At 37.4% G+C, this 15023-nt stretch overlaps 1 protein-coding gene across 1 annotated transcript in view; it reads left to right on the forward strand.

Moving 5' to 3' along the window:
- LOC122793005 (potassium voltage-gated channel subfamily H member 8-like) overlaps positions 1 to 15023 on the forward strand; it is a 3945365-nt gene that overhangs the window by 1810213 nt on the left and 2120129 nt on the right. The window lies entirely within an intron of this gene.

Raw genomic sequence — 15023 nt, forward strand, 5'->3', positions numbered from 1 at the left:
CACGAACTTCAGAATGAACTGGCTCCCCACTTAAGCACCATGTTCAATAATAGCCTTGCATCAGGCATTGTGCCCACTGAATGGCACACAGCAACAGTTATCCCACTCCACAAAGGGGGAGCCACCACTGATCCCGGGAACTATCGACCTATTAGCCTGATGAGCCTGGTCTGTAAGGCCATGGAACATATCATCATGGAACTCATAAACAAAGACATTGGCAACCTCCAAACTCTGGATCCTACCCAGTTCGGGTTTGTGAAAGACAGATCATGCCTCCTGAACCTGATCAACTTCTTTGAGGCAGTCACCAAAGCCGTAGATGAGGGTAAGGTGGTTCACACAGCCTATCTTGACCTCGTCAAGGCTTTCGACACCATCCCCCATTCTGGAATTATAGCTAAACTCACTAAGCTAGGTATAAATCCCTACGTCACAAGATGGGTTGCCAACTGGCTCAATGACAGATCCCACACTGTAAAAGTTGCAGACTCCAAATCTGACCTCAAAGACAGGGTTCTGTCCTGGGAACGCTCCTGTTTGGTATCTACTTCTCTGAAATACAGGCTAACACAGAAGGCCTCAGGCTAATGAAGTTCACAGATGACTGCAAACTAGGAACCATAGTCAAGTCCCCAAATGATGTGAACATCCTACAGAAGGGCCTCGCTGAGACAGATGCCTGGTGTCAGAGCCATGGCCTCAAGCTCAATGCCAAAAAGTACAGTGATATTCCCTTTGGTAAAAACTCTGCACCCATGAACTACCACATAGGCAGCAATCTACTTAACACCGAATGTGTGATAACAGACCTTGGGACCGAGGTGGACAGTAGTCTCTCCTTTGATAGTCACATCACCACAGTAGAGTCAGGAAGTCCTTCTACGTGGCACACCTCATCATAAAAGGGTTCTCATCCAGGAAAAAAAAGGTCATTGTTCCCCTCTACTCGACACTCATTAGACCCATTATAGAGTACAATGCCCCTTTTGGAATGTACCTCACAAGACATCTGCAGCAGCTGGAAAGGCCACAGAAGTACCTCACAAAGAGGATTACTGACCTCAAACAAATGCCCTACACTGACCTCCTCAAAAAACTCCAGCTTTACTCCGTAGCATATCGCCTACTCTGAGGTGATCTCTGCCTAACATATAAAGCTATGTCAAACCCAGTGCTGTTGGACACGCTACACCTAAAGAAATCCGAATCCCTCTGAGCTACATGCTCTAGGGACCTAAACCTTGTCACCACAATAAACAGAACATGCTGGAGGGATACATTCCTGTCCCAGAGACTTCCCATACTCTGGAACAGGCTACCCATCTATGTCAAGCAAAGTTCTTCATTAGCACTCTTCAAGAAAAATCTTGATGAGTGGATGGGAAATAGGAAATACACCCCAGGGATCACTTCTGTGTCTCGACAGGGGCACAGGAAAATAACTTTCTTGGGTGGCGTAAGCCAGGGAACCTTGTTGGCTAGGCTTACGTAGGCCCTTGAGCCAATAGCCTAGTACCTACCTATGAACCCTGTACCTTGGGTACAGGTGGGAAGAGACTGAATTCCCTACCCACCACCATTTGTAAAACATTTGCAGATTTTTGCCTATTTGTTCTGTCCTGTTCCTCATAAAAGCTGTGGTTTCTGTATGTCTTTTTTTCCTTACATAGTCAGTAGTGCAGTGGTAGCATTGTTGCCTGACAGCTACAGGTTCTCTGGTTTGATTCTTGGCTGGGGTGCCTTCTGTGTGGAGTCTGCATGTCCTCCCTGTGGGTGTGCTCTGGTGTCCTCCCATCTTACAACAACATGTGTCTGGAGTGTTTCTCCCTGGGCCTCTGCTGAAAATTGGCTTTTGTTCCAAGTTAGATTTTGAAATAAATAAAAATAACAGGCATTTGAATTTCAGACTTCATATTCTTCAGAAAGTACATGGTAACACAAAACCTTTCATTCTAGCAATTTTCTAAGTTTATAAGATGGCTATTTGAAATTTTCCCTATTTTTGGGACTGTATTCCTCCATTATTGGCTTCATCCAGGTTTTTTGTGCTGAAGTTGAGAGCTATGCTGACAACTGAATTCACTGAATATGTTTGGGGGCTGTATTCCCCCATTAGTGGCTTTGTCCAGGTGTTTTTTGCTAAGAGGTTGAGAGCTATGGTGAGAACTGAATTCACTGAATATGTTTAGCGGCTGTATCCCCCCATTACTGGCTTTGTCTACGTGTTTTTTGCTTAGAGGTTGAGAGCTATGGTGAGAGCTGAATTCACTGAATATGTTTGTGGGCTGTATTCCCCCATTACTGGCTTTGTTCAGGTGTTTTGTGCTAAGAGGTTGACAACTATGGTGAGAACTGAATTCACTAAATGGTAGCCATTTAAGTTTTAGTCTTCCTCCCTTGCTGATTTGGCATAGTGGTATGTTGCTCTGACTGTTTTGCACAGGGTCCTGGGTCCAAGTCTTGGCAGTGAAATGTATGGTGGTAACACAGCATTTGATTCTAGCAACTTTCCAACATTATACAAGCAATGTTTAAAATGTGTCCCTAGTTTTGGGGCTTTTGCCCCCACCCCCAATAAAATTCATCTTTTTCCAGATTTATTGTGCTGCAAAGTTCAGAGATACAGCTGAATGTCGAGTAGATTTTACAAGGAGCTGAGAGCTGCAGGGGAACAAAAGTTTAGTGCTGCTTATGCTGTGTCTGCTTGCATTGTTAGTAGCACAACAGGTAGTGTCCTTGCTTTTGATGCAGAAGGCTGTGGGTTCTACTCCCACAGTAGGTAGATGCATTTCTGATACTGTACTGTGTTGTAAAGGGGGTGGATGCTTTTTGGCGAAGATAGCCTAGTAACTATGAACCTGTTATCAGTTTGCCATCCATTCCCTTTTGCAATATTACTAGCAATTTATTCCTCAAGGGCAACAGACACTTTATTTGTAGATGAAACAATGACATATAAAGTTGTTTGCTAGCAGCAACCTCTTCATTAGTTACAGATCTCTTTAATGTGGAATTATTTTGATGACTTTAACTTCATTAGAGATTGTGCATATTTACTGATACTGGTGGACTATAGAAGTTTGAGTAGACTTTTATAATGAAAATTTTCTAAATTGGGCAGTTTTGTCATTATTGGTGCATGCATCTTGTTTCATTGTTCACTGGAAAAATGTTCAAAACTATACATTTAAAATGCCGTCTAACAACTGTACTGTATTGTACAAGGAATATAATTTAATATAATCAGGTAGGTGTATCAAAGAGCATGTGTATGTTTCATGCCCAGGGAGACTATGATTTGAAAACAGCCCAAAGTTAATCTTTATCTGCCACTGGCAAAATTGCATTTTCTTTGAATATGGGTTTCAATGCTGTTTCAATGAATGTGAGTTTCAAAGGCAGAGAAGTTTTAATGCTAAGTCTATTTTCATTGTGAGACTGCATTGCTTTGTTTAGCAGATATCTATTAGTGTTTGTGTTGTAAAATGCAAAATAAAACTTTCAAATGAAATCCAAATCATCACAGAAGTAAAGCAGTATGCACATTGCAGTGTTTATGGTAAATGGGGCAAAATAACCAAGGAATGGGACATTGGAATGGCTGCAGGAGGGAGGCTCCATTGACCATGATTTTGTGAGGGGGGAAGGGCAGCAAACTCAGACAACCCCGGCTGAACTATACCTCTCAACTGTCCAGATTTTTGCAGAATGAATAGATTATTGCTTCTTATTTTTGGTTTGTTCCTCATAAAATTTGTGGTTTTCTGGCAAATCATTTAGGAATAAAGTCACTAAATAATAGACATTGAGTTTCAGACGTCATAACCTTCAGAAAAATGCATGCTAAAGCAAGGCCTGTTATTCTATCAACTGTCTTAAGTTTATACAAGAGCAATTTTTAGTACTGTTTGTATGTTCCCCCAATATATTTGCCCTTGTCCAAATTTCCTGCATTAAGAGGTTGAGAGGTATGTGCAACTAAATCACTTTATAGAATTAGGAATATCCAAACCTCTCAACTGTCCCCAATTTTGGCTCAAAATGTTGCTCTCCCCCTAATAATCCCTCCGCAAAATGGCAATTTTAGAAGAAAACATGGAGGGTTTACAGTTATAAATAACTGCAATGATCAGAGTTATAGATTACTTTTATTTCAGAAATGTATGTAGATTATCTTATTTTGTCAGCTGTTCAAGTTAACAGTACTTATATTAAAAAGGTGTCCCTTCTTTGACAGGTTCCCAGCTGTATTATGTGGCAGTTTTATATTTTTGCATCACATTTTTGGTCTGTTTTTCATAAAATTGTGGTTTTCTGGCAAGTTAGTGCCAAATTGTTAAAGACTGAAGTTAGAAAATAATGGCAGACATTTGAGTTTCATATTTCATACCCTTCAGAAAATTCATACTAATGCAAGACCTACTAATAATCTATTATCTTTCTAAGTTTATAAGAGCAATATTTAAAAATTGCCCTTATTTTTGGGCCTATATCCGACTTCTGTGTATGGCTTTGTCCAGATTTATTGCTCTGAGGTTGAGAGGTATGAGTGTCAGAGCCATCAACATCAACCAGAGACATTTCAAATTGTGACATACTTGTTGCACCCCACTCCCCCATGTAGTGACTCTGGATGTGTCCAAGCAAGGTAAGGAGCAGTTATGCAATGTAAGTGTGCAAAGTATTCTCCCATCCAAGATAGACACAAGTATGACAGTGGCTTTTCATCTATCCTTGATTTTGCAGAATGTTCTGGTTTTCTGTCACATATTTTTATACTGTTGATTTATGCTTCTTATTATTCAGAAAATGCATGCTGTTGCAGTGCCCTGTTGCTCTGTGTTTAAGTAGCAATGTTTTAATGACCATCAGGTAAGCTTGTCGGAGATTGTAAGATACAAGTAAGCTTTAATAAGCATACTGTTAAATAATTACCAACATTGAAAGCCTTTTTGTTGTTGCCATGCAGAGAATATTTACATAACTTGATAATGTATAAGCCTTAGGTATTGAAATGCATATAACAGTATTTGTAATAAAGGACAGGATTACAGTATTTTCATAAGCTCATTACATTTGTTGGAGACTTGCAGTCATCTTGCAGGCTTTACCTGTAAACTAAACTGCCAATCTATCATGTGTGGTCCATAACTTGTGCAGTAATACTTTAAGCAATTTATCTTGAGCTTGTTTCTTGTTTGCTGTTCATTTTTTACTTTAATAATGTCTTCCCCTTGAAACAAGTAGATAGTTGTTGTCAGGCAGTAGGTCTTTTTTGGATAAGAAACATTTTTTACAAGTGGGGGGTATCACAGAGATTGCTACTTTCAGCATGTTACTTGGTAATTTTATAAAACTGAATATAAATTATAATTAGAACTGCAGTGCATGGAGAAGTGGTTTGAGTTGAGTGTTGCTTGCTTTTTTTATACTTTATTTTGACTGGCATTCCAGTAATGTATTTAAAAAGTAATTTATTTTTTCATGCCTCTCACCCTTTACGTTTCCATCTAGATATTAAGTAAGCTGTCATGTAGCCAATGCATTGAAATATTTTTTTTCTTCTACACTTCATTTCATCTTGATTGGACTCTCGTAATGACTGTTTGGCACCCAGGGCAGCATATTTAATTAAACTTCCAGTTCTTGTGGTTTTGAGCATAGCTCCACCCCTTTCTAGTTTGCCGCACCCTGTCCCATTGGCCCCACACATTCAGCTGTCTCCTGCAGCCCCCCTTTAATTTGAAGTCACCAGCTGCCACTGACTAAGTGTATAAATGATCAGGGAATTTTGAAAATGATAGATCTTAAAATTAATTTTAGCTTTAATAATTAAAAAGAACATTAAGCAATGCCTGTGTTATCCCCTGCTCCCTCTCCTGTGTAAATGCTGTAGCACTGTGAATTGCCTTGCACAAAATTTACAGCTTGTAGCAACATTTTAGTGATTGAACAGTTTATACACCCTGCTATGGGTAGACAAGACAAATAGGAAATTTAAAAAGAAGGTGTCAAAACCTCTTTGAGATGTTCAAAGTGTTGAAATGCAGATGGCAATTATTAAGCATTGTTGGCAACAAGAAATAACACACTGTTTTATGTTTTCAGTATTGTAGCCAGTGCACATTAATTTACATACTGGTAATGTTATTAACAGAATAGATCTAAAATGTTATAAATAGTTCACCTTTGGAGCAGAACTTCCCAGTCTGAGTGATTCTTTCTCAGTTTTTGATAAATTTTATGGTTTGCTACCATGTCATCTTGTTGTTTTTAAAAAGATTTCTGTTTGATTTCCTGAGTTTAGTACTTTTGGAGTCTGTTCAGATTTACTTTGTTAACCCGATTGTATTTCTGCATGGGTTTTCACTGGATAGTTTCCTGTCTTATCCCAAAGAATTGCCAGAAGTGAACTGACACTCTTCTAGTATGGAGAAGGTATGCATGCTGTGTGTATGTGAGAGTATGTGAGAGTGTGGACTGGCATGCTATTCTGGATATGAAGATGATAGCAGTGTCTTTAAGCATGCAATGCTGGACTCATCTATCATTCTACACTAGAGAAATGCTTGCAGTAATATTGCAATAAGCAATGCATAACAGTGGAACTGCATTATACTGCAGGAGATTTTTCACAGCTAGAGCCATAATTAGGAAGGGGGTGACTGTCCAAGTTGCAATTGTCAGGTGCCAGTGGTGCAGGAGTGCAGAAGTTAAATTCATTTCTATAGCTAGGAGAACATTCAGTTACAGCTAAAGTGCTCTGTGGCTGGTAAATTGCTTGTAATAAGCTGCTTGCTATTTGCTGTAAATCTGAATCTATGGTTCTGTTCACAGCAGCAATGTTCTGGTACAGTTGATGTGGAGCACCACCTACCATGTAGTTATTTTATTGCAACACAGCAGGCCTTTCAAAATCTTTCAATATCACAGCGATACAAGTTTATTCTCCAACTATAGATGCCAAGGAGGAGGAATTCAATCCACATTATGTGGATGGATGCCACCTTCTAGATATAGATATTATATTTCTTATAGGAGACTGGAATGCTAAAGTTGGCGTTTAAAAAAGAGAATAATAGGAAAGACTGGCCTTGATGTGTGAAAAGGACAGAAGGTAGTCTCGCAGAATTCTTCCAGGCGATTCACTGATCATAGCGCTCTCTTTCAACAGCCTAAGCGATACTTTATGCACGGACAGCTCCAGGTGCTCAATACCAAAATCAAACTGACTACATACTCCGTGTTCAGAGATGGCACAGCTATGTACAGGTAACAAAGGCAGTACCTGGAACTGGCTCTGTCTCAGATAAGCTTCTTATTATAGTGTTTAGACTCAAATAAAGGAAAACAGGAAAATGTCCCAAGCTAGCTAGATAAGAACTCAGAAATGTTCTGTGTGAATACATTGTGGAAATGAAACAGCTTTAAGGGATAAGATTTGATGGATAGGGTGATATAAAAAACTATAGACAGACGTTAAACATATTGTACAGGATGTGGCAACAAAATCCTCAGAATACAAAGTAGATTGCTAAGGCAAAATGGCTGTCTGTAGATGTTTTAGAAGGATTTGCAGGAAAGAAAGGGAGCACAACAAAATGGAGAAAAAGAATATGCAAAATACTGTCTCTGTACTTGGAATTAACCTTCTAATACTAAACCTAAAATGAATACCCTTAAGATGAATGTCATGTCATCTGAGATCACTGGAAAGGTTCACAACAATTCCACACTTATAATAACTATTCTCTGTGCCACACCTCTTCTAACATTAATGAGCAAAAGCACTGAGACATCCTAATGGATCATGCATTAAACCTTTAAACTCATATAGAACAATTTTGACATTTATTTATTGACATTTGATTACCAAGAGAGTCTGACTGAGTAAAAGCTCATTTTCAGCAGAGGCCCAAGTAGAAAAGCTCCAAATTATTACAAAACATTTTAAGAACAATAATTTTACAATCTTCAACATCTGCAGTTTAAATAATTATAACAAATGAAACATAATATAAAAACATTGGTTAAGAATTGATACAAGTTATATGACAATCATTTATTACAGAAATTTTAGACAGTTTATAGAGAAATTAAAGGTAAGTTAGTTTAATACAAACTGGAGCTGCAATATGAAGTGAGGGAAAAACAGGCATATGGTATATTTAGAGAGAAAGTGAGGGAAGAGAATTTGATAGAAGTACGGAAGTAAGTGAAGAAGAGAAAGTAAGGAGTTATAATAAATGAAAAGTTACTTTTTCACATTTATGGATATAATTTATCCTAGTTTTGAGCAAAAACAGAGCCGCGTTTTAGACAGGAAGTCTTTCAGAGTGGTTTGAAAGACAGGATGGAGTTTATTGACCAGATGGATACAGGTAAGGAGTTCCAGGCCTTAGCAACCTTGTACAAGTACAGACAATGGCCTGCAGATTTGCTAGGTTTGTAGACAAACAGGAGTTTTTGGTCACTGGATCACAGTAACTAACTGGGAACATAGTTGTGTAGAGTAGTTTTTAGTGTTGTACAGGCAGATGGATACTGGATAATTTTATAGGTGGTAAGAAGCTGTGTATATTTATTTATTTAACATTTGTTACCAGGAGAGTCCAACTTGGAACAAAGCCAATTTTCAGCAGATGCCCGGGGAGGAACACTCCAGATGCATGTCTTTGTGACATGTGTCTGGAGTGAGATTAGTGAGTATGAGAGCACCATAAAGTAGTGCGGGGAGGACATAATTAGTTGCAAGTGTAGTTTTAGTTGCATCAGTAAGAAAGTATATGGCTCTGTAAAGTATCCTAGTTTTTGATGAGTTTTTATTATGCAATTTTGTATATGCAGGTCTAATGTAAGATTATCATCCCCTATCACCCCTAATAATTTGCTATAAAAGGTGACTTCAATGGTTGTATTATCAAGAGAGAGGACTTTAAATTTAGTTTTTTCATGAAAGTGAGATTTGGGGGAAAAAGTAGTTTGGTCTTTTTGTGTTGAGTAGGAGTCGTGAGTTACGAAGCCATGCTTCAGTGGTTGTTAAAGCTTCCTGAGTAATTTTTTGGAGGTGTACCATGTTGTCAGATGTGCAAATGAGAGTGGAATCATCTGCATATTGTATTTGGATGGCCTGCTGTGTGGATGTATAGAGGGTGTTGGTGAAAATGTTAGAGGAGGGGACCAGGGATCGAGCATTGTGGCACACCAGTGGTCACTGGGAGGTAAGGAGAGAGTGTGGCGTGCCATTTTACTGACTGATACCTATTGGACAGGTAGCTTTTGAACCACAGATACATGGGCTGAGAGACACCTAGTCAGGACATTCGAAGTATAAGTTTGCTGTGACAAACTGTGTCAAAGGCTTTAGACAAGTGTAGAAATAAGGAAGAGACTAGTTTGCTGTTATCTCTAGCTTTATTGACAGTATATATATAAGTTAGAAGTGTAGTGCTAGTAGTCTGGGAAGGACAGAAGCCATGTTGTATAGGGGATAAGAGTTCTTCCTGCAGGAGAAAGTCTAGCAATCGTGTTTAAATGCATTATTCAAGTATTTTGGTGAGAGGCAGTAAGATTACTATAGGTCTAAAGTTAATGTCTTTTCATTTCCTCCTTTATGCAGAGAGATAATGTTTGACTTCTTCCAGAGAGAGGGAATGTGGGATTCCTGGATTGATCTACTTATAAAGACTGAGACATGATAGGCAAAGTTCTGGGATGTTATTTTTAGGTACTCACTTGGAAGGTCTTCAGCTGTAGAATAGCATAGTTTATGTTTGTTTAAGAGTAGTTTTATATAGGATGTGAGCACTGGTTTGAAGGTGAAAGAGGATGTGGTGATATGTGGCTGTTGGTCAGCATTGGGAATAGATGATGAAGAATCCTTGGTTAAAGATACTACACCATCTACAAAATAAGAGTTGAACTGTATTGCAGTTTTGAGTGGTGATTTATCTCAAGAGGGTTTTGGGTTAAATCTGTGGCCGGGATGTAATATTTCTTTAATGGATGTCCAAAATTATTTACGGCTGTGTTTAGTATAATTCTGAGAGCTATTATAGTATAGATTTTTGTCTTCATCTACGTGCTTTTTAGTACAATTGCAAAGCATTCTGAAGTTTTCAAAATATTGAGGTGTTTTATATATTCACCATACTTTCCATGCTTTTTTCTATCCTGCATTGGCATTCTACTCTTTATGGATAGCCAAATTGCATTGTTTTCAGTGTCTTCTTTCTAGGAGGTGCAAGGCTAGTTAGGATATTTAGAAAAGTTGTATTGAATTAATTTACAGCATCTTTTAAGGGGAGAATTTTAGGAAGTTCCGTTTACAAGATGATAGTGCAGTAACAAACATTTCTTATTTAAACTTGAAAAGGTTGCCTGTTATTTTATAAATATGCTGTTTAACTGGATGTGTGATATGTATGGTTGTATAGACTGGGAGAAGATCACTCAGACAGTCAAACATTGTACCTGTGGAGGTGTATTTACAAGGGTTTGATACCAGGATCCAGTCTAATAGAAAATTTGATCTCTTGCTATGTTTGGGGCTATTTATTAGTTGTGTGAAACCATATAAGTTCATGCTAGATGTAACTTACTTAAGGAGTTGATTGAAAAGAGTAATGGGCTGGAAATTTGCAATCAAGAAAAAAAGTTTTGTTATGTTTAAATGTGGCCACTGTGCAAAGTGGCTTTATTTATTGACATCCGATTAAGTTGGAATAAAATAGTTTTCAGTAAAGGGACAGTTCACCTGTGATTCTAAAGTGGTGGTGTATGCAGCAATCTGTTCTTTGCGTCTGGCTTTTTATGTGGGAAAAATCTCTACAAAGTTAAAAATAGAATATATGAACATGTTCTAGGTTTTTGGAAAAGAAAGAATGCTTACACTTTATATAGGCTTATAGACGTGGAAGAAATTTATAATTTTTGTGGTTTTGGAACAGATTAAAAAAGATGTGAGTGTTTTTCTTATAGATGAACATCTTAATAGGTGTGAATTAACATGGCAGCCATATCTAAATTCTAAAACCACACAGGGCTAAATGACTCTGTTTCTATAAATCCAGTTTTAAAACTTCAGTTTTGTAATACTTGAATTATTTAGGGTTTGGTTGTTTTTTATCTTTAAATGGTTAATGAATCAATTAATTAAAGGGAATTGGTTTTAGTCATGTGATTTTAAAATAGTATTTATTGTTACAGTGTTTGTAATGAAGTTAGTTCTGATGAAGTTCCTTGCAATGTGTTGGAATGAAAATTAACTACTCAACTTTGATTAAACAATTTTTTGGATAAGTAGCAGTGTCATTTATTCGGCATCACAGGAGCTTGTAGTATTTGCTTTGTGTTGTCCCTGGGAAATTATCGTCATATCAGTATCTCTTGGTGCTTCAAACAATAATGCGTTTAATGAAGAAGGATCTTGGAAGATAACATGCCATTATTGTTCCAACAAGTAAGCCAGTACTTTGAAGTTGATGTTACCAATGGGTAACACAACAGAACAGTAAAAGGACTGTGCCATCCTCCTATGGAAGTTTGGATCTTCCTTTAACCCAAGAGACTCCACTTTTTATCACTCCATTAGTGCAACTGTCATTTGAACCTGATGCATTGAAGGCAAAACAGTTGGAGTTTAATATTCATTGGAATAGACCTGAAATATAACTTGATTCTGAGGGTTCTATGCACAAACAGTTAGGACATCTTGAGAAAAATATGTTTGCTTTTAAGAAACTGCAACTTGAGAACAGCTATTTGTTAAAAAATACTGAGAATAATGTGGTTCCCAAGGGGCTCCGGCTATGAGGGTTCCCAAATTTAGTGAAGTTTGGTACAGAATTTTATGGTGATTTACTAAAAGTGTTTAATAAAGCCAATGTGGATTTAATGCATGTTATAATTAAATATAACAGCATTCAGATCGAAAAACTGTCAGGGGAAATTGATGGTTTGAACAACTCCATCTGGAATGACTTATTATTTAAACATTTTGAAACTAATTTTAGGAACATTTTCAAGCCTATAGATAAAAGTTGTAACATGATTTTAAATAGGAAATTGGCTAAATTTCAGAGAGATAGTGAAGTATATTCCAAAAGGGAGGTGTATCCAAAACATCCAGGTCACTACAGAGAATGAGGATGCGCCCGTTATAACACCCATTATAACAAGCTAGTCAGCTTTCAGCAGGATAAGACGTCAGTGCAGTCTTCAAATAATGGGCAAGGAAGTGCTTCTCCTTTGAAGAGGAGCCAAAGGATGCAGTTTACAACTCAAATCAACAAATGGAGGAACAAATGAATGGCAATGAGCTGTTTGTGCAGCAAGGAGCGAAACCAAAGAGAAGGAATCCAAAGCAGGACAATCACAAAAGGTAAATGGTTTGATTATGGCCCAGCTTGTTTTGGAACTCGGAACTTTTAAGTTAGTTAATTATTTTATTGATTTTAAACTATATAACTTCTCTAGTAAAGAATTAACTGTTTCCCATGCTAATGTCTTATCAAAGGGCGTAACGTTTGTGCCAGCGAAACAGGCAAACTTAGTAGAATTTTTACTTGATTTGAAATTTTATACACATAAATTGAACCTGACTCTTTGGTTTTCTAATCTTAATGAAGCTATTATACAAAATAGATTGAGCGTCCTAGTGTTTTTAACCCCCCCCCTCAACTATTGTATTCAAATATATGAAAAAGCTTGTGAAATGGATTTTAGAAATTTATTTAGCATATCCAATAGAAAGAGAATTTGTCAAGAAGTTAGTTCTGATCAAGTTTATTGCGATGTGTTTGAACGAAAGCACTCACCTTTGATTAACTTCTCAAATTTGATTAAACTATTCTTTGGATAAGTAGCAGTGCTGTTTATTCAGCATCACAGGAGTTTCTAGCTGGTCCTCTCATTTCCAGTGAAATTTATTGTTACCAAGTGACATTTTTTATTTAAATGCATAATTAATAAAAATTGTGATATCAAGTTGACTGTTAGCTTTCAGTGCTATCATACTGGAACCTCTAACAGAGGTGTACAAGAAAGGGCACCAGAGTATACATTTCTTGTTTCCATGCATTAACATTAACAGTTTCATGTATCCATTCTGTTGTGTTATACATAGTTTGTACAGCAGTACTGATTATAACAGTCACTGGTATTCATAACATGTAGTGCCCAATGACAATCAGAGGAATCAAATTGTACTTTAAGTGCTGGAAAAGCAAGACTCAATGTGCTTTAGTGTGGCGTCCTACAAACATACTATATGCACAGTTTAATTTCAATGCACACTGCAACAGAGAACAACATCACTGAAAACAAACAATAGCAGGCTTGACATATGCCGTCACTGTTGAAAACATTTCTAAGATATTTAACAGTTATTCATCTCTATTTCTTTAATCCATTACAACTTGGCTTTGTTAACACTACAGTATCTACAGCTGAAGTTTGGATGCATGTGTATGTAGGCTTGTGTGCTCAAAAAACAAAGAGAGAGAGAGAGAGACAGAAAGCAATAGCAAAAGGCAGCTATGCCATTTAGCAATGAATTAAACAAAGTATGACAGAAACAAAAAGCTGTGCTGGTAACTAAAGCAAATACTAAACAATCATCGGTCTATTAAATATCAGAGTCTAATATAGATGTTTTTTAGAGAAAGTTGTGGTCAAAAATTTGAAATAGGTTTTTAGAGAAAGTTGTGGTCAAAATTTTGAAATATAGTAATGTCTTTTGCTTTTTCCGGTTAGGGGTCACCACAGCGGAACTCCGGTCCGCTAATGAGTGGCAGTGGATTTTTACAGTGACAAGGTGCTAGCCTGACACCCAACCTTCAGAGAAAGCACACCCATCTACCTACATGACTTTAAACATCACTCGACTGCGAGGAGGACATACAGACTCTATACAGACGGCGCTCCAACCAAGAATCAAACCAAAGAACCTCTTGCTGTGAGGTGATAATGCTAACCGCTGCACCACTGCAGCCCGCAAAAGTTTGAAGTATACTGTTTCTAAATAAGTATGAAAGTTAAGTGTATAACACGGAATGAATTTAAAATAAAATCAAAGGCCTGCCAGTTAATGAAGGCAGCATTTTAGTTATTGTAGATGTCAATGCATTTTATATGCCTGTACATTAGGATGACAGAATTGCAGTGTTAAGAGAATGTTTTAGATCACACAACAGTGTGGGGGGGGGGGGGCATATTTCCCTTCTTTGCCATTATGGTGATGTCACAGAGGCATTTTCAACCAGCTGTTTTGTTAGTCAAAATGGATACAACAGGACTGCTGTCAACCAAAATATCCCTTGAATATTTTGCACACATCCATAGATATCTATATGTGTGTAGTAATGCATAAACACAATATACATATATATATATATATATATATATATATATATATATATATATATATATATGTGTGTATGTATATATATATATATATATATATATATATATATATATATATATATATATATATATATATATATATATTAGGGTTGAGAGGGTGGCGTAACGGTGCAAGGTTTGAGTCTCACAAGGAATAATTGGCTAGGCTTAAAATGGCTCACAAGGGCAATTAGCCTAGTATTAATCTATGAACCTATGAATAAACTTGCTTTATCACTGTAAACTCAAAAAAACATGGGTTTAATCTGTAGCTTGCAAGTGCATTAGTTTCAATGCCCTCCTTATGTGTTGTACATGTTCACGTATGCGATACCTTAATTTCGGTGTTGGGAAGGTGGCCTAATGGTTAAGGTGTTTGCCTTACAAACACAAGGTACAGGGTTTCAGTCTCACATGGGACAATTGGCTATGCTTAAAATGGCTCACAAGGCTGGTTAGCTTAGTACTAATCTATGAACTCACTATATATATCCTTAACCCCACTGCATGCTTTTAGAATGTGAGAGAAAACCAGAGCACCCAGAGGAAACCCATTGAACAGCAGGGAGGCCATGCAAACTCCACACAGAAGGCACCCCAGCCAAGAAACAGACTGG

Source organism: Protopterus annectens, chromosome 2.part0 (assembly GCF_019279795.1).
Source record: "Protopterus annectens isolate FY-2018-M chromosome 2.part0, PAN1.0, whole genome shotgun sequence".
Taxonomy (NCBI): domain Eukaryota; kingdom Metazoa; phylum Chordata; order Ceratodontiformes; family Protopteridae; genus Protopterus; species Protopterus annectens.